The sequence below is a fragment of the Schistocerca serialis genome, chromosome 8 (assembly GCF_023864345.2).
Source record: "Schistocerca serialis cubense isolate TAMUIC-IGC-003099 chromosome 8, iqSchSeri2.2, whole genome shotgun sequence".
Classification (NCBI taxonomy): domain Eukaryota; kingdom Metazoa; phylum Arthropoda; class Insecta; order Orthoptera; family Acrididae; genus Schistocerca; species Schistocerca serialis.
Genome location: NC_064645.1, coordinates 509,008,945 through 509,034,323, shown reverse-complemented (window position 1 = coordinate 509,034,323; position 25,379 = coordinate 509,008,945).

The window sequence follows — 25,379 nt, the reverse complement described above, 5'->3', positions numbered from 1 at the left end:
CGCAGCAACACAGCCACAGCAGACACCTTAGAACCGACGTTGCCGGAAGTTCCACACACTTCAGCAACACCTCGGATGAAGCCGTACAGTGGGGTACGGTTAAGATGAAAGCCATGCCGAGCTGTGGCCACATTGCGAGGTCTATCCCCACTCGTCACTGCCTACAACTCTCTCTCTCTCTCTCTCTCTCTCTCTCTCTCTCTCTCTCATCCGCTCGCACGACTGTGCTTTATTCGACTCCAAATGTCAGGATACGACAAATTTACTTCATGGGGATCTACGACTTAACCTGGTACGAACGCCTTCAATCTCTGATACTGTGCCCTTTCTAGGACTTTCTTTAAGGTTTCCACTTCGTTTGACGGCTCTTCGTTGACTATACAGTAACCATACCAGTTGTGCATGAGAGGGCGCCAATTGTCTTAGGGCCACAACTTTATGTACTTTATCACTTAAACTCGGTACACTATGTTACTCATCCCCCGACACCGGATCATTCTGACCGTTGTTCCTCAGTGTTTCAGTTTTCACAAACCTGTGTGCAGAAGCCGAAGATATCCATAATGACTAAGTCCGCAATATTTTTCTTCTAGTCTATTCTAACTCTTACATTAATAAGGTCTAAGATGAGATCCTAAGGGCTGTTTTCCTTACAAGGAGGGCCTTCGAAATGTATTTTAAGAAAATTGAGAGTCGTTATGGGTGTAGGTCATTGTAACAGTGGTAACATAATTTACGGCTGTTTGAGGATGACAACATCGACGAAAAAACCGTTTGGTCTGCTAAACCTTGAAAACCGCCAGCGGACTTGGTCTGATCTGTTCGGAGGCTGTTTAATTTCTTTCATAAGGTATGACGGCTCGACTCGTTGAATGAAACGAACTGGGAGTGTGTTATTTAGATTCTACGCACACGTCCTTCACTTCCTTCCACAGTTTTCTATATTTTTCAACAAGTTCAAACGTTAGCTTTCGACTGGATCTTCAATGTACTACTGTAGTATACTGACTACATGTTGCTACCCGTGGCGCAGCCGCTATCCTGGCAGACTAAACGGAGAGAGAGATTTCATCGAAATCACTTTGGGTGTACTGACGCGTCATCTCATAAAATACTTAAAATAATAAAATAAACCGACATTTCAGCCGTGTTCTAGGGGCCTTCCTCAGGACAAAGACATCCAGAAGGATTTTAATGAAACTGACACCGACCGAGCGAGCCTATGTATTTATGCAGAATGAACCAGAATTCGATGGACAAACTTCCAGATGTCGTTCAAGGATACTTTCAGAGTACTTCGGTATAATGGACCCACGGTCTACACTGGATCGTTACAGAGTAGCAATGTAGTTTTGATTTATTCGTTTTGCTACCACAGTCACCAATGCTTCTGTGAAAAAACCTTCGCAGCAGTGAAGAAGCTTGTAACATGCAATCACCAAATCGTACACACGAAACACAGGGTAATACAACACACCTCAGACGAAACATTGTACTGTGATGTGGATGCCGTCGGAGGGGGAACGGATCAGCATACCGCCTCCGTGAGACTGCTCTTCGATGCATTCAGTTAATCAATACACGAGGTGCAAGAGGTCACCGCTTCGATCAGTAAACCCCTCCGTAGCATTTCTGTCTCTCACTGTTAACACACAACTACCACTGCCTGGAAACAAAACTCTAGAAAGAACCGGACAATACTGAATGCAAACTTGCTGCCAAAAGGAAGATGAGGATTTAACGACCTGTCGACGAGATCACTGGCGTCGAAACAAAAACACGAATGAGGAAGCGTTATGAGAAGAAAACGGTGGTATCCTTTTCAAGGAAACAATGCCGACATTTACCAAAAGCAATATAGGGAATTCGCGGAAAATTGGAAGCTGGATGCCTGAACCGAGATGCGAATCGCGTTCATCCAAAAAGAGAGCCCAGTGTTTGAAGCATTAAGCACTGCAGCATCTCGTTCGGTGCTGGAAGCAGAATGCACATATTACACTACTTGCCATTAACATTGCTACACCAAGAAGAAATGCAGATGATAAACGGGTATTCATTGGACAAATATATTATAATAGAACTGACATGTGATTACATTTTCACGCAATTTCGGTGCATAGATCCTGAAAAATCAGTACCCAGAACAACCATCTCTGGCCGTAATAACGGCCTTGATACGCCTCGGCATTGAGTCAAACAGAGCTTGGATGGCGTGTACAGGTACAGCTGCCCATGCAGCTTCAACACGATACCACAGTTCATCAAGAGTAGTGACTGGCGTATTGTGACGAGCCAGTTGCCCGGCCACCATTGACCAGACATTTTCAATTGGTGAGAGATGTGGATAATGTGCTGGCCAGGGCAGCAGTCGAACATTATCTGTGTCCCGAAAGGCCCGCACAGGACCTGCAACATACGGTCGTGCATTATCCTGCTGAAATGTGGGGTTTCGTAGGGATCGAATGAAGGGTAGAGCCACGGGTCGTAACACATTTTAAATGTAACGTCCACTGTTCAAAGTGCCGTCAATGCGAACAAGAGGTGACCGAGACGTGTAACCAATGGCACCCCATACCATCACGCCGGGTGATACGCCAGTATGGCGATGACGAATACACGCTTCCAATGTGCGTTCAAACTCAGATGCGACCATCATGATGCTGTAAACAGAACCTGGATTCATCCGAAAAAACGACGTTTTGCCATTCGTGCACCCAGTGTCGTCGTTGAATACACCATAGTAGGCGCTCCTGTCTGTGATGCAGCGTCAAGGGTAACCGCAGCCATGGTCTCCGAGCTGATAGTCCATGCTGCTGCAAACGTCGTCGAACTGTTTGTGCAGATGGTTGTTGTCTTGCAAACGTCCCCATCTGTTGACTCAGGGATCGAGAGGTGGCTGCCGTTACAGCCATGCGGATAAGATGCCTGTCATCTCGACTGCTAGTGATACGAAGCCGTTGGGACCCAGCACGGCGTTCCGTATTACCCACCTGAACCCCTAGATTCCATATTCTGCTAACAATCATTGGATCTCGACCAACGCGAGCAGCAATGTCGCGATACGATAAACCGCAATCGCGATAGGCTACAAAACCGACCTTAATCAAAGTCGTAAACGTGATGGTACGCATTTATCCTCCCTACACGAGGCATCACAACAACGTTTCTCCAGGCAACGCCGGTCAACTGCTGTTTGTGTATGAGAAATCGGTTGGAACCTTTCCTCATGTTAGCACGTTGTAGGTGTCGCCACCGGCGCCAACCCTGTGTGAATGCTCTGAAAGGCTAATCATTTGCATATCGCAGCATCTTCTTCCTGTCAGTTAAATTTCGCGTCTGTAGCACGTCATCTTCGTGGTGTAGTAATTTTAATGGCCAGTAGTGTATTTGAGCGAAATAATCTTCTCGTTTTGACTTCAGAAGCGTAGATCAACTGTGGAATATATTCCTGAAACGCAATACAACAAGATGATTGTACTGTGACACGAACAGAGGTAAAGCCGAATTAGTTCGTCACATTCTCATCACGCACAAATAAATGATCATTACGCATCTAGATGTTATGCGTGGTTATAAGACAGATCGATTTTGGGATCTGAGAGAGACTACTTATTGTCATTAGTTAACATTCTGTCACTGAAACAGGCACGAGATTTTACAGCTGTAAATAGATAAAACAGCAGTGCTTTGCACATCGTTCATATTTTCAAAAAGGTCAGCCCACGCGCTCTGACTGAGGCATGACCCGCTCCAGTTGGTTACACGATCCCCAGCTCACATAAAAATTGAAAGAGCATCGTCTTTTAATTTCAAGAGCACTGTCCTGTATGTAACTTTTTTTCTTTGGCTAAGACTCTTTGCACGTAATGGGCTGTTGGAGAGGTATACACCAAAACACCAATGCGCCACCGAAAGAACTGTCTGTATGGAAGAAAAACAGAAATAGCATTTTCATGCGTATATTTTCATTTCACTGGAACTTCGTGTGAATAACACTTGATCTCAGACGACGTAATTACACACCCAACTATTTTCAAAACGGAAACGCCAGAAATATAAAAAACGTCGAATTAAGAAATTCCAAATAATAAAAAAAAAACCTTTCAGCTTAATAATAATATATTTCATTTTGCAAAGCTTAACAATGAGTAAAAAATGGGGAAAAGGTTCAGCAAGGCCTATCATTAGGAATCGTCTTGGCCTCTGCCTGGAGGGATTTGGAAAAATTACAAACAAATCAAAGCAGCATCGCTGGTTGATGTAAACAAGCCTCAGCTTTCTACTCATGTGTAGTTTTCCTCAATTACGATGCAGCGTATCCATAAATGACCAATATTTTCCTAATTCATCACGAGAAAAAGCTTAACACAGATTTGAAAACCGACAGCTCGTCGCCAAAGAAATACAAGTCATGTGAAAGTAAACTTAAAATGTGTTGCTAAGCATTATATACCTTTTATATAAAATCCAACAGATATGCAGTTTCTCTGTCTAGGTTCAATGACCGCCGACTGCTGTTCCTTTTACATGAATTCCTGTCTTCAGTCACAAATTATGAATTCAAGTGTGAACAGTAAACAGATTCCAGTATGTCACAGTTGTTCACAACACATTTCAAATTTTTGCGATATGCGTCAACTCGGTACCTACATATTTCTGCAATTCAATAATTTTTAAGTAAAAAAAAGATAAGTGCCCACTGCATGCTAATTACCGATGATCAGTAATAATAGGATACATATTTATTATTTCTTTTTATTTTTAGAATACCAGTGTTATCATTTGCTCCAAGATAATCAACCATTCCTTACACTGTGCACAAATTTTTTTCTGACAAATCAAAACAATGAACAGGGGAGACAGACCGAGGCTCGGCCCTCAATCGCTCCCTTTGGTAATTTCTTATGGTCAACACCTCTTCTCTAGTATACTTTTAAAATTCATTCAAAGGAAAAGAATTCTCATCCCCATAGTAGCAACTACCAGTACTAAATATTAAAAAGTACGCTGTCCTTAAGTTTGAATTAGAGCAAGGGCAGAGATAGGCATAATCAACTATGAGACATTTATTCGAATCTTCTGCCATCGACGGATCTCCCAAAAGAACCTATGAAAACGAATGTGTCTGATGTAGAGTTTTCGTGATTGGTATAAACACTTTACACTTTAAAGATGGTATCTTGTGAAAAAATGATCTGGCGAGACCGCAATTGTGTCGTAACTTCTAGTAATTACTAGTTTAAAACACAGCAACAAAACATTTGATATGTCCTAATTAACGTACGAAAGCAGAACAATATACATAAAACATTGCGATTCTGTACACAGTAACATTACAACCGGATTCTTACTCTGGAACACAATCTGCAGGTTGCTAGGTGAGTTAGATCAGAACAGATTCCGCGCGCCGATTAACACTCAGTGGTCTGCCACTGTACTACCCGCCAGATCGCATCGAAACGAACGGCTGAATCAGCTGATTGGTGTTTATACAAGGAGGTCAGCGATAAATCACTCTGCAATGTCACAGACACTCGGGTAATCTCTATACATACAAAGCAATGTCCTGACTGACTGATTGACTGACTCGTCATCATTCAGCCCAAACCGCTAAGGATAAAATCTTGAAATCTGGAGAAGGTATTTCAGTGCTTTTGGAAACTGGACCCCTAAAGCGGTGAAACAGGGGGTGAGACATTTTAAGAAAATATTGTATTGAAAGCATAAAAGCTGAATCTATGAAAATTTAAATTTAGCTTCCCAGATAGAAATAAAATATACGTATTTGTCTGTTTTTGGAAATTCACCCTTATGGAGGTGAAATGGGGGTGACAGTTTTTCTAGAAATATTTCACTGTGCAATCTTTTTTGAAGCTAAAACTATGAAAATTTGTATTTGGTTTCTCTGTTTCAAATTAAACATACGCATGTCACTGTTTTTGGAAATTCAACCCCTACAAGGAGTGAAATAGGCGTGTTTCACTGGTTTTGGAAATTCAACCCCTAAATGGGTGAAATAGGGTCAGACTGATTCACTCGCTCAGCACCACAGAACCTAAAGCGCTAAGGATAGAAACTCGAAGTTTGGAGAGCGTGTGGATCTTATAGATAGGCATCGTTTAAGAAGGACTTGTCCCAAATTCCAATCCTAAGGGAGTGCAATAGAGGATGAAGACTTTTTAAAGTATGTCGTTATTAAGGGAATTTTGACGCTAGGATTACGAAAATTGGTATTTGGTTTCTCTGTCAGAAAACAAAAAACACGTGTCTCAGCAGTTTTGGAAATTCCACGACTGAGAGGGTAAAATATTAGGTGAAAGTTTACTAAACAGTTACTAAAGAAGTACTGGAGGTTTTTAAAGACTACATCTATGAGACCTGGTATCTGATTTCTCGGTTGGAAATTAAAAAATACGTATTTCAGTGTTTCTGGAAATTCCGCCCCTAATGGAATGCAATAAGTGACGAAAATTTTTAAGAAGATCTTCCGTTACACAAAAAAATTTTAAAACTAAATTTATGAAAACTGGTATTTCACTTCTCGGTTAGATATGAAGTAATATTTTTTAGGGGATGAAAGTTGCTATGGAAATATCTCCCCAAAAAACGCAAAAGGCATGATCAACAAAAACTTTGGACTCCAGCTTCCAGAATCGCTTTTTGGTGAGGAGTACAGCCGGAAAAGACCAAGTTTATAAGGCCGTAATTAGCGTGGAAAGCTTAGAAGGTGTTGCAGTTTGTGAACAACATAAAAATTCGATTAAAGAAAATAAAAGAAAATGGCCACAGCAAGTCTATGCGAGCGAAGCAGCGGGTGCTAAGCTAGTCGATCATAAGGCGACTTTTCGTTGGTTAAGAAAGATGTCCGTTAAATATTTCTCAACTATGAAACACTCTTGAATCTGATCAAAAGTCGCCAGACACCCCTATATAATGTGTAATTGACCGCGACTGTCGCAAGAAGTGTAACAGCCAATATGACAGGAGGTGGGAGGTACTGTGTTGTCAGTGGAGATTCAGTAACGGCAGAACGGGCCGCCCAGCAGAGCTCACCGACTTCGAACGTGAACTAGTTAATGTGGGCACTTCGTTCTTGGTCTTCCATTTTTATTGTTTACTCTTGGTTCTTGCAAATATTTCACGTTAATTAACAGTTTTTAGTTACAGCTTGGGTCAGCAATTTCTGTTAATCATTATAATGAAAAACCAGTCGAAAGTTGCAAATTTGCAACTTTGGACTGTTTCTTCTTTCTACAGATAGTCACTGGTTGCCGCCTGAGTAACAAGTCTATGAGGGGCATTTCAATTCCTCCAACGCTGCTCAAGACTGACCTCATGTACTGACGGAATGGGATCGTTGAGCATTGCGGACGGTGGTTGTAAAATACTGCATGAAAGCAACGGAAGGTATCGCTCTGAAGTGATAAAGTGCTACCAGCAGTCCAGCCATGAGAGTCAGTATTCGCAGAGAGTTAAAAATTCATTTGAGGACCCCTTTGAAAGCCACGCATTTCTGTAGTCAGCGCTGAGCGACGCTTGAGGTGGTATGAATAGCGACGCCACTGGACAGAGGAATGGATCACGGTATACCCTGTGGCAATCAGGTGGAAGGGTTCAAATTTGATGAATGTCTGAAGAACTTTACCTGTCATCTTGTGTAATGCCAACAGTGAAGCAGCCGGCCGAAGTGGCTGAGCGGTTCGAGGCGCTTCAATCTGGAACCGCGCTGCTGCTACGGTCGCAGGATCGAATCCTGCCTCGGGCATGGACGTATGTGATGTCCTTAGGTTAGTTAGGTTTAAGTAGTTCTAAGTCTAGGCGACTGATGACCTCAATGTTAAGTGCCATAGTGCTCAGAGCCATTTGAACCATTTTTGAACAGCATTGTGTACTGCGTACAATAGGAAAACAACTGGGAGACGGTGACTGATGGTATCAGCGTGCCGACGCACTCTGTCGTAAAGTAGCACCTTCGAGGCAATGGCTTGTGAACACTAAAAGGGAGTGGACACTGACACTAACATGGAGTGGCGTGCCCGCAGTCCCGACCTGTACCCAATGGCACAGCTCTGGCCTGAGTTAGAAGATCGACTTCGCTCAAAATCCAGCATCCAACATCACGTGCTGCTCTGGTTTCGACTCTTCATGATGACTGGGTTTCCAGTCCTCCACAGACATTTAGGGGAAACTTCACTGAAAGTTTCCACAATAGAATTCGAGCCGTCATAAAGGCGAAAGTTGGGCACAGCCCATTTTCTCTCTTTCCTTGTGCTGTCATCCCGCACTGTCGCAGGGTTGGCATGGTTATGGGTCGACTTGGCAAGGTTAATTTACGGGGTGGCCGGACGCCCTTCCTGTCGCCACCCCGGTTGATGAGATGATGATGAAGACAACACAACACGATGACGAGGACGAGGACAACACAACACCCAGTCCCTGAGCGGAGAAAAATCCCCGACCCAGCCGCGAATCGAACCCGGGTTCCTTTGCGCGGCATTCCGTCGCGCTGACCACTCAGCTATCGGGGCGGACGCACAGCTCATATTAATGTCTTCTAATAGGCGCCCGGATACTTCTGACCAGATAGTGTGTACAGGACGCAAGCCAATGTACAGTGCATCGCCGAAGGTGTGTCATACAAATACTGTCCATTTTCTTTCCTATTCCATTTGTGTATTGAGCGAGGGAAAAAATTACCATCTACACGCCTTTCTATGTGCTATAATCTCTCTTACCTAGTTCTCATGACCCCTGCGTTTGACATATGACAATGACAGTTTCCTCGATCAGGGGTTTTCTAAATTTGTCCAACAGGGTTTCACTACAACTACATCGTCTTTTTTCTATGGATTCTCCGAAAATTTATGTTACTGTTTTGTAGGGTCTACACCATCTCTTACGATCCTAACAAGACGCGTATCAATTCGTTCGACGTCTCTTACCATGCGCACTTAATTAGGACTCGAAGCGCTGGAACAATACTACAGAACTGATAGCACTGGTTTCATGTATACTGTTTCCCTTATAGATGCATTCATTTTCTCCACCGACCTCACATAAATCTAATTTCACCTGACTGTTCGCTTCTTAGTATCACCACTAAAGATTACTCAATACAACCTGCTCAAGATGCTGACCTCTAATCTTCTAATCTTGTATCGACATCTCTCTCTTTGGTATAGGATTTGTCTTACAGGTGTCCATAATTAAAGAGAGTTGCCATTATTAAATCAAGTGGTTATTTTGTGTTCCTGTAGTTACTTATGATAGTCCAACGGCGATCCTTTCTTGTCGACAACGACATCGTTACCAAACAATTTTGTAGTGCTGCTGCTCTTGTCTGACAAGTCAATTATGTACGCTGCCAACAATGGAGGTACCATTAAGTTTCCTTGAGACAAACTCGACATTGAGTTCGCTTCTGTAAAACATTCGCAAAAATTCTCAGAAAAATAGGGGTAGGCTATACAGAAAGCGTAGCGCTTTTGTATCGCTCCTGTCTTGGAGCTTGTGTATCGGAAGAATGACTTAAGCGTGCACAGTGACAGATGGTCTGAAGCGGGTTCATTCGAGTACGTAGTTCTAATTTTCATCCACCAGAATACAGCAGCGGACAGAAAAATTCAAGAAAGAAGTCAAGAGAATGTTTTTGTGAATTGTTCTGTTTATTTTTTGAAGGCTTTTTTTGTTTATTTATGTTTGTACGGTTTTTTATATGTTTTTGTAGTGTGAATGATGCATGAATGTGGTCTAAAGTAAATATGTAGATCACTGTTATACTGACAATCACTGTACAAACTAGCGTGAGAAATTTTTATGACAGTGAATGCAGACGACGGGGAATTTTGTATCATACTATGTTAAGTAGTTTGTGATAAAAGGAAAGCTAATTATAGTGCAAATGAAAATAGTTAATAACGTAAAGTATAAATAAAATATCAGAGTGTTAAATATTTATTTCGGGAAAAAGTACAATTCGAAAGTGTGTTATTTGTTGATTGGTTAGTTATGAAAAGCGCGGACTAACGAGGGAGTATAATATTTATCTATTGGCCTTAAAGAAAACTGACCAATCAGAACGGAGTATTATTCGCGCGTCTTTTCTATTGGTGATAGAGAATGCTTACAGCATTCGAAGGGAATCGGAGTCCAGCCTTTCAATGGTACGGTCGTGTGTAGTATGAGCTCCGAAGGAAGTAATAGCTTAAGTGTTTTAGCTGTCCTACATGCCTCAAAAGTGCTTTAAGGTGAAGGCATATTTATTCCAGTTTTTTTTAAGAAAGTATGGATTTTTTAAGTAATTCTGTGTATGAGAAAAGACTGTAATTTCGCGAGGCATATTCAGCAGATCGGTGACCAAAAACTTGAGTGCATTAGACACCGATAAACTTAATAGTGTGGCGAGCATTTTCATTTAAGAACAATCCGTGCTTAGTAGCTGTTCAGATTTCGGGAAATACGTTACCATAAACTTTCTAAAGTGAATGAAAGGGTTTGTACATGATTGTATTAAGATTAGCACAGTCTTGGCGGTGAACGTGTAATTCTCTACTTCAGAATATACCGAATTTTTGACCATCTTTCATTCATAATTAGGACCTTTTTCCGATTCTTAGAACAGTTACATTGTATGCAGCCTGGTGCGAGTTGCACTAGGGTGTGTTTCTGCTCGTCTTTCCTATCGGCGATCTGCTGCAACGAGTTCACAGGTAGGTGCTGGTAAAATCCCAGAAAGGAACCACGCCGCCGCAATACAATTAGCATAGAACAATGGGAGGAAAAGTAAGAATGGAAAACCAAGAACGAAGTGCTCGAATTAAAATCGTTTTAAGTTAGGAATGGGAATAACTGTTCGATCTGTACAGTGAAAAATCAATGACGAAAGTAAAGGAAACGAAAGGTTAAGAGTGGGATTACAATTCACGTTGAAAGGGTATCAAGATGAGATTCGGTGATGAAACTTTTATCACTCCTGATAGCGAAGAAGAATTACAGGACGTGTTGAATGGAATGTACAGTCTACTGAGTGCAGAATATAAATTGAGAATTAACTGGAAATAGGACAAAGTACTAAGAGGTAAGAGAGATGATAAAAGCGATATACTTTACATTACAATGGCAGACGACGAAGTAGAAGAAGTAATGGAATTTTGCTACCTTGGAAGCAGAGTAACCAATGACGGACGAAGCAAGGAGGGCAAAAAAGCAGACCATCACATGCAAACAGGCCGTTTCTGACGTAAGAAGTAATTAGTACCAAACATCGATCTTAATTTGAGGAAAAAATTTCCGAGAATGTACGTTTGGAGCACAACACTGAACTGTAGTTTATCACAGACCGTGGGAAACCCGGAACAGAAGAAAATACAGGCGTTTGAGAGGCGATGCAACAGAAGGACTTTGAAAATTTCGTGGTGTGAAAAGGTAAGGAATTAGGAGGTTCTCCACAGACTCGGCGAGGACAGGAACGTGTGGAAAACACTGACAAAAAGTAGGGACAATCTGATAGGACATGTGTTAAAGACATCAGGGAATAATTTCTGTTGTATTAATTGATGGAGCTGAACGGAGTACAAATGTTTGGGGACGACAGAAATTGACGTATATTCAACTAATAATTGGGGCCTCTGGGTCCAACTGCTACTCCCTCCCCCCCTCCCCTCCCGAGAGAGAGAGAGAGAGAGAGAGAAAGAAAGGGGGGGAGGGAGTGGGAGGGAGAACATTCGCAGTCCAGTACAACGCCGACACTGGTCTTACAGTGTGGAAAATAGCTCACGGATATAACATAGGCGTATGTAGCAAGCGAAAGGCGTGGGGAAACGACGGTAGTAAAGAGAAGTGCCCGGGGTGTTGTGGGGGGCGAACGCTGAGCCGATGTGAAGGCCGGGCCGGCGCTGAGTCACGGAACTGGTTCTGCGCTTCCTGCCGCCGGCGGTGGCGGAGGTGGAGGCGCTGGCCGCCGACCTTCGCCAAGGACGGACGCTCCTCCGGAGGGCGGTGCTCTGCTAGCGCCCACGCGAAGGCGGAGGCGGCGGCGGCGGCGGCCTAGAGCACTGCAGGCGCGTGGCAGATCCCGTGGTGCGAGAGCGTGCGGGTAGGCTTCGCACAGCTTAGTGAACGTTGCCGAAGTTAACCGATGCTGCTTCGCCTAATAATTCGGCCACGCGGCACTAACTCGCTTGCGACATCTCGCGATGGTTTGTGTCGTTGATAACGTCCATATTCATCTTGTCGTTAAAATTCAGTTTTTGTCCGTATTCATCTTCAATAAATCTTTCACAATGAAGTGACAATAGTTATGGGACAACGATATACTCATATACTGATGGTTGTAGTATAGCACACACAACACACATGAAGGCAGTTCACTGGGGGAGCTGTCATCTGTACTCAGGTGATACATACCAAAATGTGTCCTATGTGATTATGACCGCACTATGGGAATTAACAAACTTTGAACGTGGCATGGCAGCTAGACAATGCAAAGGTCGACGGCCTTCATTTAAAGACCGAGAGCAGTGGCGTTTGTGTTGTCAGTGCTGACAGACAATCAACTGTGCTTGAAATAACCGCAGAAATCATTGTGGGACATAGGACGAACATATCCGTTCGGACAGTGCAGTGAAATTTGGCGTTAATGGGCTACGGCTGCGGATGAACGATGCATGTGGCTTCGTTAAGTGCATGACATAGCTTGCAGCGCCTCTTCTGGGCTCGTGACCATGTCGGTTGAACCCTGTACGACTGGAAAACCGTGGCATGGGCAGATGAGTCCCGATTTCAGTTCGTACGAGCTGATAGTAGGGTCCGAGTGTGGCGCGAACCCCACGAAATCATGGACACAAGTTTTCAGCACGTTTACATGGAACGGACTGGGTCCTCTGGTCCAACTGAACCATTCATTGATTGCAAATTGATATGTTTCAGCCATTCATGGACTTCATGTTCCCAAACTACGATGCCGGGCCACAATTGTTCACGATTGGTTTGAGGAATATTCTGGAAAATTCTAGCAAATTATTTGGCTACCCATAGAACATTTGTGGCATACAATCGCATGGTAATTTCGTGGACAATATCACGCACCGGCCATTATAGAGGCCTACAGGGGTAGCAAGGTTCAATCTTTCTCCAGGGGACTTCCAAAGACCTGTTGAGCCCAAGACACGTCGAGATGCTGCACTAAGTCGGGCAAAAGGTGGTCCCGACAGGATTTCAGGAGGTATCCCATGACTTTCGTCACCTCAGTGTTAAACGATAATGTCCTCCAATACCACGGATAATTTACCGTGCAGGAACTGGTGATCAACAGCAACTGTTAATTTGGACAATAAGATGTATGGTCGTATGAGTGTCGTCACCCACAATTCCAGTCTACACATTGATACAAATCGAATCTAACGTACTGATTCCATGATCGCTCGAAGATTTGCTTATGCTCACACATGTAGTTAATGCGGTAATTTATTATCCGATTCTGGGTGGATTCTGAATATGGTAGAACTTCAATATGACATACTGATCTTGTGGTCTGCAGTGATATAGACAGGGTACCTGATCATGCAGAAATGACCAGGCAAGAGCGTAGTTCATACCGTCAGCAATTCCATTCCTTCCGACGTTTATTTCAGGATCATCTTCTACTCGTCTCAACATTCGCTGCTCCACATCCGGCGCGCTCTCTCAGCATGATTTATAGCAATCTCCGGTCATTTTTGACAAAGATATTGTGCCTAAAAATCAATGGAACAATGTTTTGGAGATATACAGATAGAATGCCGCGCTGAGGATCTCTTTCGGCGCACATGATACATGCATGCCGATTAATGCAATCTGCTAAACTATAGCAGAATACCAGGTCTGTCGTTTCCCGAGTAGTCTTCGTTCTAGCACTAGAAGCAATCACCAATCTTGTTCAGATTCCAGCACAACCCCAAAGCGATACGTTCGGAAATGGGTGATGCGGGCTCAGCTGCAAATGCCTTGTTTGACATTAGTGTCACAGAATTAAGTACCGAGGCCAACAAAAACAGTATGAAATGAACAACGAACGTCGACAGTAAGACAATCCACACCAATCAGTACTGACTTTTCTCGACGCAAGTAAAATGTCGTATTTCAACAAGTATTTATTATCGCACATAATTTTTGAAATATATATATCAACAAAGTTTTAGAAGAATGGAATTCTAAATACCGCAACAGGATGGACCCGGAAAGGAACAATTTCACTAACATTGTTTTATTTGCGGGAGACAAGGTTCTCCTAGCAGACAGTGAAAGCACTTTACAAGAGAATGTGTTTAAACTGAATAATGTTTTACGAATTTATCGAATGGCTATGTCTCTAAATGAATCAAAAGCAGTGGCAATGGAAAGAAGACACGTAAGAAAAATAAAAATACCGAGAAACAATAAGATAACAGAACAACAAAATTCGTGTAGATATGTCGAGACGGATGTATCAATATACAAAACTAATTCGTATGTGGTTCAAAATATAGAGAAATATCATCCTACAAGTGGTTGTATAAGGAGGCACCTTGGCAGAACTATGAGAAAAGAGCTGGCATTAAGGTTGCTCAACGTTCTTAAGACTGCTCTTATGTGTGGTAGCGAAAAGGCGAGGAACAAGGAATTGAAGCAGCTGACATGAGATTTCTTGGGCCACTTCTTGGATTAACATCTAGTGATAAAAGTGAAAACGTAAGACAGCAACTAGATGTGGAAAGAAATGTGACAGTAGCAATTAGGTACCACAAAAAAAAAGATGGTATGACCACATCTAAAGTACGCTATCCGTGCGTCTCTCATACCAAGCATTAAACTAGAACACAGGATATACGACGGCCAATGAAGGGATGCAGGATGGGCTAATAGCCACTCTTTGAAACTGAAGAAGAAGAAGAAAATATAACTTCGCCTAGTACTACGTCTTGTAAGAATTTTGGACACTTTTTAAAATTATACACACATCAAAAAATGTTTTGCATCATCTCTGATCTGAGAATTCCAGAGCCTGTACAGGAAACTGGAATAGAAATCAACATAAACATCATTTCCGCCCTTTTTATTGCTTTTGAAACCACACATTGCATGTTGTACCGGAGACCTTCAGAGGTGGTGGTCCAGATTGCTGTACACACCGGTACCTCTAATACTCAGTAGGACGCCCTCCTGCACTGATGCATGCCTGTATTCGTCGTGGCATACCATCCACAAGTTCATCAAGGCTCTGTTGGTCCAGATTGTCCCACTCCACAACGGCGATTCAGCGTAGATGCCATAAACAGCGCTTTTCAATCTATGCGGGGCATGTTCGATGGTGTTCTTGTCTGGAGGACATGCTGGCCACTCTAGTCGAGCGATGTCATTATCCTGAAGGAAGTCATTCACAAGATGTGCACTATGGGGGCGCGAATTGTCGTCCAGGAAGACGAATGCCTCGCCAGCATGCTGCCGATATGGTAGCACTATCGGTAGGAGAATGGCATTCACGTATCATACAGCCGTTACGGCGCCTTCCATGACCACCAGAGGCATACATCAGCCAACATAATACCACCCCAAAACAGCAGGGAACCTCCTCCTAGCTGCACTCGCTGGACGGTGCGTCTAAGGCGCTCAGCCTGACCGTGTTGCCTCCAAATACATCAACGACGATTTTCTGGTTGAAGGCATATGCGACACTCATCTGTGAGAGAACTTGATGCCAATCCTGAGCGGTCCATTCGGCATGTTTATTGGGCCCATCTGTACCACGCTGCATGGTGTCGTGGTTGCAAAGGTGGACCTTGCCATGGACGTCGGGAGTGAAGTTGTACATCATGCAGACTACTGCGCACAGTCTGAGTCGTAACACGACGTTCTGTGGCTACACGAGAAGCATTATTCAACATGACGGCGTTGCTGTCAGGGTTCCTCCGAGCCATAATCCATAGGTAGCGGTCATCCAATGCAGTAGTAGCCCTCTACGAGGTACTTCATCGACAGTTGCTGTCTCCTGTACCTCCTCCATGTCCGAACAACATCGCTTTGGTTCACTCTGAGACGCCTGGACACTTCCCTTGTTGAGAACCCTCCCTGGCACAAAGTAACAATGCGGACGCGATCGAACCGCGGTATTGACCGTCTAGGCATGATTGAACAACAGACAACACGAGCTGTGTACCTGCTTCCTGGCGGAATGACTGGAACTGATCGGCTGTCGGACCCCCTCCCTCTAATAGGCGCTGCTCACGTATGGTTGTTTACATCTTTGGACAGGTTTACTGACATCTCTGAACAGTCAAAGGGATCGTGTCTGTGATACAATATCCACAGTCAACGTCTACCATCATGAGTTCTGGGAACCAGGGTGATGCAAAACTTTGATGTGTGTACATTGCATACTTTATAACAAATTTTGAAACATGTCGAGGGTAAAGGTCACTGCGGTAACGAATTGCTAAACTGATACAACGCTTAGGACTGAAGAAATCTACACGTACACAGTGATAAGGTTATCTTAGGCGGTCGCTTCCATAATAAGCTCTCAACCGAACGCATGGCTAATAGAGCATCATTTTACCGGGGTCTGGTAGCATCACAGAGTGGTATGGACTGATGGACTGGCAAGTATCAAGCAGTATACGAATGTACCGCGTCCATTTTGTTGTTTCTAATCAGTTTGGTCACTTCTAGCTTTCATTCAGTTGAATTTTATAAAATTTGTGTAATCGAACATCCAAGCACTGTATATTGGTTATCTTGGGAGTGGTCAAAGGCACTTTGTGTAAGACACACAGGATCCATGTGCGTCATCGCCCTAATAGGGCGCAAGATCTTTCCTTTTCATATTTCCTGTTTCATTGACACGTAAGTCATGCGCTTTGAGCTCGTTTATAATCTCAAATATTGAGATATACACTCTAATTTTTAATATAAAACGACGCACCACGAAGAAATTATCCAAATGGGACGGAAATCGGTAGTAGACGTGATGCGCATGAACAGAAACACAAATTATTAGAGTTTCAGAAAATCTGTATGATTTATTCAACAGAAAGATAAGAATATGGCGAAAACCACGAACATCATTTGTTGGACGAAAATCATGAAAACAAATACTCCAGACCGATATTACACGTAAGTGCCATCCCAGTGCAAATCTGTAACGCAACCGTCTGAGTGGCGTGCTTATAATTATGTATTATTTATATTTTAGGACAACTAATCAATAAAAAAAAAAACGCACCACCGCACCACATGTTCTAATGAAAGCATGCAAGCCGTCTCTGACGATGAATTGTAATGATTCGATATCGGTAATGGTACCTTCTGAATAAAGGAAGTTAAAATAAATTTGTGGCTGGTTGCTGTCTCACCATCAACATTTCTTTTCAAATAACAGCCACGGTCTCCAACCATGTCATCATATGACAAAATTGCAGAAAGAACTTCACCAATGGATCGACTGAATAACGCGTTGGTGGATCTGGGACTCTTACGCAAGTAGTTATTGGGCTTGGCATACTTTTATAGAGTTGTAGGACGTCCTCCTGAGGGATATTGGGCAAAATTCTGTCCAATTGGAGCGTTAGATCGTCAGACTGCTGAAATGGCTGGAGGTCCCTGCCTATAATGCTCCAAACGTTTTAAGGCGGAAGATATCCGACGCCCTTGGTGGACAAGGTACGGTTTGGCAAGCAGGGAGACAAGCAGTAGAAACTCTCGCCGTGTGCGGGCGGGCATTATCTTACTGAAATGCAAGCCCACGATGGCTTGCCACGAAGGACAACAAAATGGGGTGTAGAATATCGTCGACGTATTGCTGTGCTGTAAGGGTGCCGCGGATGATAATCAAAGAGGTCCTGCTATGAAAAGAAATGGGACCGCAGACCATCGCTCCTAACTGTGCGCCGTACGGCGGGCTGCAGTCAGGCTGCTATACCACCGCTGTCCAGAGCGTCTACAAGCAACTGGTCGTTGGGGCTCATCACTAAAGACAGTTCTACTCCAGAAAAGCTTATCAAATGGTTCAAATGTCTATAAACACTAGGGGACTTAACATCTGAGGTCATCAGTGCCATAGACTTACAACTACTTAAACCTAACTAGCCTAAGGACATCACACACATCCATGCCCGAGGCAGCATTCGAACCTGCGACCGCAGCAGGCGGTTCCGGACTGAAGCGCCTAGAACCGATCGGCCACTACGGCCGGTATTAAGCTTATCCATTACCGATATTTTAGAACCGGTGGCTGTTAACTGAATGTAAATATACTATGTGTTCAAAGGTATGCGGACACCTGGCTGTGGCGCCCTCCATCGGTAATTCTGGAATTCAGTATGGTGTTGGCCCACCCTTAGCCTTGATGATAGCTTCCACTCTCGCAGGCATACGTTCAATCAGGTGCTGGAAGGTTTCTTGGGGAATGGAAGCCCATTCTTCGCTGAGTGTTGCACTGAGGACAGGTATCGATGTCCGTCGGTGAGGCCTGGCACGAAGTAGGCGTTCCAAAGCATCCCAAAGGTGTTCCATAGGACTCAGGTCAGGACTCTGTGCAGGCCAGTCCATTACAGGGATGTTATTGTCGTGTAACCACTCCGCTACAGGCCGTGCATTATGAACAGGTGCTCGATCGTGTTGAAAGATGCAATCGCCATCCCAGAATTGGTCTTCAACAGTGGGAAGCAAGAAGGTACTTAAAACATCAATGTAGGCCCCTGCTGTGATAGTGCCACGCAAAACAACAAGGAGTGCAAGCCCCCTCCATGAAAAACACAACCACACCATAACACCACCACCTCCGAATTTCACTACTGGCACTACACCCGCTGGCAGATGACGTTCACCAGGCATTCGCCATACGCATAACCTGCCACCGGATTGCCACATTGTGTTCCGTGATTCGTCACTCCACACAACGTTTCTCCAATGTTCAATCGTCCAATGTTTATGCACCTTACACCAAACGAGGTGTCTTTTGGCATTTACCGGCGTGATGTGTGGTTTATGAGCAGCCGCTCGACCATGAAATCCAAGTTGTCTCACCTTCCGCCTAACTGTCATAGTACTTGCAGTGGGTCATGATGCAGTTTGGAATTCCTGTGTGATGGTCTCGATAGATGTGTGCCTATCAAACATCACGACCCTCTTCAACCGTCGGCGGTCTCTGTCAGTCAACAGAGGAGATCGGCCTGTAAGCTTTTGTGCTGTACGTGTCCCTTCACGTTTCCACTTCAGTATCACATCGGAAACAGTGGACCTATGGATGTTTAGTAGTGTTGAAATCTCGTGTACAGACGTATAACACAAGTGACACACAATCACCTGACCACGTTCGAAGTCCGTGAGTTCCGCTAAGCGACCCATTCTGTTCTCTCACGATGTTTAATGACTACTGAGGTCGCTAATACGGAGTATCTGGCAGTAGGTGGCAGCGCAATGCACCTAATATGAAAAACGTATGTTTCTGGGGGTGTCCGGATACTTTCGATCACATACCGTCGGAAGGCAGCAGCCAGCATTATGCTAAACATAATTATGTAATTTTAGCATAATGCTGGGTGCCCATACTGTCGCAAGCCAGCACCCAGTATTAGGTTAAAAAAAAAAAAAAGATGTAACCTCCATTCAATAAGATTCCAGGTCGAAAATGTGGCGTTACCGCCTGTTAGCATTGTTTACACTAAAAAATAATCAAACCCCTTCACCCCACATTTTTCACGATGGCTAAGGCAAGGACAGCACCATCAGGGCTGTGTGGCACAAACCATATGAAGACGCCCACTAACTTCCAACATAAACGTTTCACAGTAACATATGTGCCGCGAAGTATTGTACTAACTTTCACATACATGCCACATACGAGTCTTGCTTTCATTGCTGACTATAGTTTACATCTGTTTTCATTTTTTTAATTTGTCAAAAAGAATTTCAGTAATACGATTTCTAACAAAAGTTACATTGGCCTAATCGCTGATAGAAACGAATAACATTATCACTAAGATGGCTCTGCTGTGGAATCTCTGTTCCTCATGATGAACTTCACCTTTATTCTTCAGTAATCAAAAGTTGCCTTCGTAACGAGATGGCGAAATATTCTAGACGCTTTTATCCATCGAAGGAAAACCGTTTAATCTCAGCACCCACAGACAGCTAGATATCATACCGGTCTCTAAGCTTCGTTAAACATAAGCTACGGATTACTAGCGCCAGACAAAATGAGGAAAAAGAATCGTGGATAAATTGCGACCATGTAGGCGGGACGCATGACTGAGTCGGCGGCCGCTACAACACGGAGGTAGTCGTGAGAGGAAGCCTTAATGAGCGCGGCGGGCCAGATGCTGCTAGGGTTCAGCGCCTGCGCCCACTCACCCGCCATGATGATGCATAACCGAGGACGGGCGGACGCGCCGGTGAAAACGCGATCACAAACTACAGCGGACAGCAGCGAAACGCAACTTTCGGTTTCTTATGCGAAAGTGAACTAGTCCTCGTCGCGCACTGCCGCAACTTCTCTGACAGTGGGACGCGCGGAAGGTTAACTGAGTCAAAGCACTATTATCAACCTCTGTAAATAGAACCCTCACGTTTGTGAGAAAATTCACTAACATTGCCACCAAATCAACTATCCGACGTTATACTTACGTATATGGACATATCCGAAAGAACAGACACCATATACGTTCAAGTATATAGTTCTGGCAATACCGGCCATGACCTCCTTCTTCTGTGCGGATGCATACATATTCCCTGAACTCTTACAGGATTTGGTAATAAAGTCGTCCACGAGTAACGAGTGTGTTATGGTCGGACACTACGAATGTAGTGTATGGACATACAAGGTGAGAATGTGGGTCTCACGGGTGGTGTGCGCGAGACAGTCCCTGCAGTCGCACTATCCTCTGTGCCCTGGGTGGCTCAGAGTCATACGAAATACAGGACTTACTTTTCCAATTTTTTAGGAAGTGTTTTTCACAATCCGCCCGACAGCTGGGGTGTCCCAGAACTGAGAAGACTCCTGCAGCAGATCGACTAGAGACAGTACTGCGCTGGCTCCTATCTGCTGGCGCCAGTTATGAATGGATTATGTTAACGTGAAAAAAACACACACACACACACACACACACACACACACACACACACACACACACACACACACACCCCACACACACATACACACACACACACACACACACACACACACACACACACACACACACACACAACGATGGTAAACACCGAAACCGCCTCAGATAATGGTCCTTCGAATGGTCGATGCAGGAGAAATACATGCCGCCCACAATGGCAGACATGGTCAAGATTATATGGCTTTCTGCCAGATTTATGATGCGACACCACGTGCTGCAGGGATTGTGATGCAGATGATAACTTCATTTTCACTCCCGCCCATGACTAGGATTGTCATTTACTTTATTCATGTTACAAAAAAAAAAAAAAAAAGAAAAAAAAGTGGGCGGCCTTTACGTTGATTTTATGGTTTCCAAATTGTTTTTGCAGTCTCGATACTTTTCTTATTCCTAGGACAGCACAATTGTACGAATAAAGATTGTTTGTTTACCCTGCCTTCCTGCTTAAAAAAAAGGTCGTGTTGTTGGACCATAATGCGGAGGAACCGCGTTTTTATTTTTATTTTATTTTTCCTAAAGAAAAAAAGTGGTAATCGTCGTACATTTAAAAAAAGTGTTAATCGTCGTGTAAAAAAAAAAAAAAAAAGTGGTCAGCACGACGGAATGTCATGCCTAACGGCCCGGGTTCAATTCCTGGCTGGGTCGCAGATTTTAATAATAATAAAAAAAAGTGGTTAGCACATTACAAAAGAAAAAAAAGGTGGATAGAGCGTCTGCCATGTAAGCAGCAGATCCCGGGTTCGAGTCCCGGTCGGGGCATACATTTTCACCTGTACCCGTTGATATATATCAACGCCCGTCAGCAGCTAAAGGTACTGAATTATTTCAAATTTCGATCCGACCTTATCGTTATTCTTATAAACAAGTCTTCCTTCTAGGGTCTAGTTTATCTTACATCTTTGAGTTTCTGTATACAGCGTGTTTAAGCACTTCACCAAGAAATGCAGTGCACACACAGACTATCATTTCAAATTGTATTCTGTTGAGTGTGAATTAGGAGCATGAGACATCTCTAAGATACTGAAAATGAATAACAAATGCTGTAAACAAATTACAATGAAAAACGCGTAAAAAGATAACTCTTAAAACGAAAAGTACTGCGACCCGTACAAAATATACAGACTGAAAAAATCACAACGCCAAAAATAAATAAATAAAGTAATGAAATTTCGGGAATACGTTTGTCTATATAACATATTTAAGCGACAAACGTTGCAAGGTCACAGGCTAATGTAAGTACGAGATAAGCCGTTGCAAATGTGAAATGCTGGTACATTAAAAACCGGTGTAACGGCCAGAAAGTCGAATGCAAGTAAGCAAACGTTCATGCATTGTGCTGTACAGGTGCCGGATGTCAGTTCAATGCCTGTTGCACATGGTCGGTCAGTACAGGTGCGACTAATGATGTCTGCGGACGACACTGGAGTTGCCGTCTGATGAGGCCCCATACGTGCTCGATTGGAGACCGATACGGTGATCGATAAGGCTTAGGAAACATGTCGACACTCTGTGGTGTGATTATCCTATAGTATAGCTGGATGAATTTATTTGCAATCGAAGATGAGCGTCAATTATGACAAACAAACGAAGCCATTTTGGACATGGTTCAGAGATCACAAGAGTGCATCGATGTAGACGATGACAACGAATTTGAAAAAGAAATTAACACTGCAGGTCCTATCCCCACTAGATCAGAAATACGGAGCGAAGCAAAAACCATATACAGCTGTTTAGATGTGCATTCGGATGGCGCAAAGAATAAGACGGTGGAAGATTTCTAACAGTTTATTAAAAAAAATTGATAACACCCCTCCCCCCCCCCCCCCCCAAAATTGTGTTTTAAATTCTAGCAGGAAATCGAATACCTGTACTGCCATTCGCCTATCTTGTCTAAGAGTATTGAGGCTAGGTCCTGAAACTCTCAAATTCCTCACATTTTATATTGTCACTTAATACATTTCTTCCCATAGTGCCGATTACAAGATTGTCTCTGTTTGTCATTGCTATGTCCGTCGTCAGATATGGTACCCAGCTATACAGATTGGTCATAAACAATCTGACAAACTTGTATGGGTGTTGCAGGGGAGGTTGCGCTGACAAACACCTGTTAAGAAAAATATTCGACACTTTGTGCCATTTCCGAGTTATTTAGTTAGCCAATCAGGTCGTCGCGCGCGCAGATTCAGGCAGCCTGAACCAACTTAGCTTTTTCTCACCTCGCTTAAATTTATCACTTCCGAAAAAGGAACGTTTTAACTGTAATGAGCATTTGCATACGTGGTAACTTGCGTGGCCACATACGTCTGTGCATTACCGCATTTCACTACGCGTAACTACTTGAATTTGGGCGCGCTACGACCTGACAGGCTAACTCCAATGCTAAATAAAACGGAAACGGCGCAGCGTATTGAGTTTTTTTCTTAACAATAATTTCTCAGCACTTCGTCCCCTGCAACACAATTACAAGCTTTTAAGTCAGTTTCTGACCACCCTGTACATCCGACGCCGCCACACGACAGGGCCAATCTCCACAGTGACGCCACACAGGGCGCATGGTTCAAATAGTTCTGAGCACTATGGGATTTAACATCTGAAGTCATCAGTCCCCTAGACTTAGAACTACTTCAGGCCAACTAACCTAAGGATCCATGCCCGAGGCAGGATTCGAACCTGCGACCGTAGCAGCCGCGTGGTTCCGGACTGAAGCGCCTAGAACCGCTCGGCGACAGCGGCCGGCTGCACACCTAACAGGAGCCATATTATGCTTCCGCCGTGAGTCACACAAGTAGTCCCATCTATCCAGCATACTTAGGCCCTCACTCCACAGAAGGCTTTGGTAACAGATAATACATAAAGCTCTGTACAGGGAAAGAACGACCAATTTGACAGTGGCCGCCATTTTGGTCCACTGCACCACTGGTGATACATTGACTTCTGCAGCATATTTAGCCGTATATATCAAAGAAGGGCACTCATCTGTCTAATGCACTGCTAAAACTCATCAGTTGCCTTAAACGGAACATGTCGAATATTTAGCAACAAAAAACTTCAACAAATATAAGCGTAATGAGTCGAAGAGCATTTGTTGTGGCAAGCATGAAACACAGTTTCTTCCCTGCTATCCTTTACTAATAGAGAAAGCAGATTTTGCAGTTTTTGTTGCGGTATCGAGTTTGAACACCTGTGTTCGTAATTAGCGTTAAATTGGTCCTATCCAATAGTCAGCAGGACAAAAGGGAACCATTATTAGTCCCGCAAGAGAAAGAAAAAATCCATCGCTAATCGACTTACTTCTTGTTCCTGCAACTCGGTACTACGAAAATTCGCCAATGTCTCTTTTGTTATACGAAATAAAGCAATTGATTCAAATGTATATGCGCGGTACGTTAGTAAATAGAATTGATGAACGTGCCTATATGGTTACGCATGCTTTATTTTTTTGTCAGATCTATCCCATAAAATTTTGTCTGCAAATTTTTCTATGACACTAGGAGAATGATTACGAAAGTACAAGACAATACAATATTTTTAAAATGTGTTCGAATAAAACTAGGCCTACGATCAAAAGTAGGCAGACGGAAACAGTAACAGCTGTATTTCTCTCAATATACTTACATTAGCGACCAAGTTGCATTAGTAATAATTCACCTGGTACCGTTAATGATTACTGACTAAAAGGTCGTACGTTCCGTACCTGCGTAGTGCAAATTTTTCTTTTCTTTTTTGTACATTACATTGTGTGAAACAAAGTACAATTTATGATTGTGAGCATCGTAAATATAAGTTTAAACCACACTCTACAGTCAATCAGCTCAAATTTTTTACCATTCATGGTAACTTCTACATCTACATCTACATCTACATCTCGTACATCCATACTCCACAAGCCACCTGACGGTGTGTGGCGGGGGGTACCTTGAGTACCTCTATCGGTTCTCCCTTCTATTCCGTCTCGTATTGTTCGTGGAAAGAAGGATTGTCGGTATGCCTCTGTGTGGGCTCTAATCTCTCTGATTTTATCCTCATGGTCTCTTCGCGAGATATACGTAGGAGGGAGCAATATACTACTTGACTCTTCGGTGAAGGTATGTTCTCGAAACTTTAACAAAAGCCCGTACCGAGCTACTGAGCGTCTCTCCTGCAGAGTCTTCCACTGGAGTTTATCTATCATCTCGTAACGCTTTCGCGATTACTAAATGATCCTGTAATGAAGCGCGCTGCTCTCCGTTGGATCTTCTC